The sequence below is a fragment of the Gastrolobium bilobum genome, unplaced genomic scaffold, assembly GCF_033153095.1.
Source record: "Gastrolobium bilobum isolate Gb01-03AN ecotype WA unplaced genomic scaffold, APGP_CSIRO_Gbil_v1 utg31314, whole genome shotgun sequence".
Taxonomy (NCBI): domain Eukaryota; kingdom Viridiplantae; phylum Streptophyta; class Magnoliopsida; order Fabales; family Fabaceae; genus Gastrolobium; species Gastrolobium bilobum.
The window spans coordinates 1-2,974 of NW_026899517.1; positions in this window are offsets into that span (position 1 = coordinate 1).

Genomic DNA, 2,974 nt, shown 5'->3' on the forward strand with positions numbered 1-2,974 from the left:
CCATCCGATGCGCTAGGAATGAGAGCAGCTTGGATCCTTGCAACAGCTTGATCATTGAGATATTGACGAATATAGGGAAAGTTCCATTGACCAGTATTGCTGTTCACGAAGGCACTAACAGGGAGATTCAACTCCAAACCAGTTGGAGTACGAGTAGCCAGAGAGGCAAGACACTCAGTTAAACCCAACCAATTGTCTGTCCAAAATAATGTATCATTACCGTCTCCAATCTCCCATTGCATTGCTTGAAGAAAAGATGGCCAAACACTACACAGATTTTTCCAGAAGTATGAGTCATATGCTTTATGATTTACTTCCCTCCGAAGATCCAAACCTCTCTTATATTTACTTGTTACAACTCGAACCCACAACGAATCGGGCGAAGTAAGTATCGTCCATGCAAGCTTGTGAAAGAAAGCCATATTTTGGACACGAAGGTTAATCACCCCTAAGCCACCCATGCTCTAGGCTTGCAAATATTATCCCACGCAACCAGATGAGATCTCCTTTGACCATTTTTATCACCCCAAATAAAGGCACGCTGCAACTTCTCTATTTCATCACAAATGGCTACAGGAAGCAGACTGTGTTGCATTTGAAATATAGGAGTTGCTGAAATAACGGAGTTGGAAAGTGTAATTCGACCGGCAAAAGATAAGACCTGGTTACTCCAACCAGATAACTTGTGCCTAATTCTTGCAACAACATCAGCATAATGGTCTTTGGTTACTCGACCATGTTTCATCATGGACCCAAGATATCTCCCTATATTGTGAGTTTGCTTGAAGCCACACACATTTGTGATATCATCTGCAATGTGAGCATCTGTATTTTTCGAGAAAAAAATACTAGATTTCGGAATACTAACCTTTAGGCCAGACATTGAACTAAAAGTCTCCAAGCAATCCACTATAACTTTGATTTGATCTAGAGAAGCTTCTGCAAACAACATCAAATCATCAGCAAACATCAGATGGGCTATCTTAGGACCTTTTGATCCCACGGAGATTGGCTTCCATCTCTTATTGTCAACCGCATCTTGAATGAGATGAGACAATTTTTCCATGGCTAGAACAAAAATGTAGGGAGATAAAGGATCACCCTGACGAACTCCTCTTGAAGGAAGGAAGTCACCTGCAATGGCTCCATTCCAAAGCACTGAGACCTTATCAGAGTTGATACAATTCATGATAATATTTGTGAACCAGTGTGGGATTTGAATTTCATCCAAAATTTTACGAACAAACTCCCAATTTAACATATCATAAGCCTTTTCCAAGTCGATTTTAATTGCCATGAAACACTTTCTTCCTCTCATTCTACGCATTGAATGGATCAGCTCTTGGGTGATGATGATGTTGTCCTGGATATGTCGTTTAGGAACAAAACTAGCTTGGAAGGGAGACACCATCTCTTCCATTAGGGGCTTCATTCTGTTAACCAGAATTTTACTGAGGATTTTATAAATGACATTGCACAAAGAGATTGGTCTGAGCTGCTTAGCACTTTCAGGTCTCTTTACTTTTGGAATGAGGACCAGAAGAGTCGAGTTCACAAGGTGAATCAGATTGGGATTCTGAAACATCATGTTAACATCCTTAATAACATTAGTCTTAATAAGACTCCAATTCTTATGAAAAAAGGCAGCTGGAAAACCATCTTCCCCTGGAGCTTTTGACCCATTGATACTAAAAACAGCTTTTGAAATTTCGTCATCCGAAAGATTACGAGTCAAATTAGATAGCAGATCATCGTGCAGAAGGGGCCAAGTAGTCTTTGATTTCACCCAATCACGATTAAGGACTTCCTCACTAAACAAGTTGCTATAGAAATCTGTTACCAATTGATGAAGTTGTCTAGCTTCCTTCACCCAAATCCCATCAGAATTTTTTAACTCAAGAATCCTATTCGAACTTCTTCGAGTAGCTGTTTTAATGTGATAGAATTTGGTGTTTCTATCCCCATCATTTATCCATTTCACCCTGGCTTTTTGAAACCATAAGATCTCTTCTTGTATGAGAACCGCATCAAGGTCCTTCCTAACCTCCTTTTCTCTAGATTGGAGAGATAAGTTGGTATGATAATCAACATGATTCTGAATTTCTACAATACTATGCAATAGGTTAGTCTTCCTATTGAAAATGTTGCCAAAGACTATCTTGTTCCATCTTTTTAAATTTGGAGTCAGATCATGCAGATTCGTTCTAGTGTCTTTCACAACATTCCAGCTCCTAGCCAGAAACTGAGTAAAGTTATAATGCTCCATCCAAGCAATCTCAAAGCGAAAGGGACGATTTTTCCAACCTGTGTCCAAGTTAGACAAGTAGACCAAAATGGGACTATGATCAGAATAAATCCGTGGAAGTACCTTAACGCCAGCATCAGTAAAGGTAGTCTTCCAACTTGCATTAGCACAGGCTCGGTCCAGCCTCTTAAAAACACGATCAAGATGAAGAAACTTCGGACCCTTCCATGTAAACCAAGGACCTGATCCTCCAAGATCCAGCAGCTTGCAATTATGAAGAACATTTGCAAAATTGGAACATCTGTTTAAGTTAACTCTACAGCCACCTTTCTTCTCATCCCGATTTGCTATTTCATTAAAATCCCCAGCCACCAACCACGGCCCATTACAATGGAGACTAATGTTTAGCAGATCATCCCATAGCTCCTTTCTATTTTCTTCCCTAGGACTCGCATAAACTGCCGTGCAAGAAAAGGAAGGAACATGAAAATTCTGAACTTTAAAATGAACAAACTGTTTTGTGTGATTAATAATTTCAACGAGACCAGTCTCATCATTCCAGAGGATCCAAATACCCCCTGAGTAACCTTCTGCCTCTTGAACAAAAGCATGCTTAAACCCAGATTTTCGGATAATGTCAGAAGCTTTTTGACCACTACACCGAGGTTCTAGAATCACTACAATACTAGGCTTATATTTCCTAGTAAACAGAAAAAACGAATTTTGAAA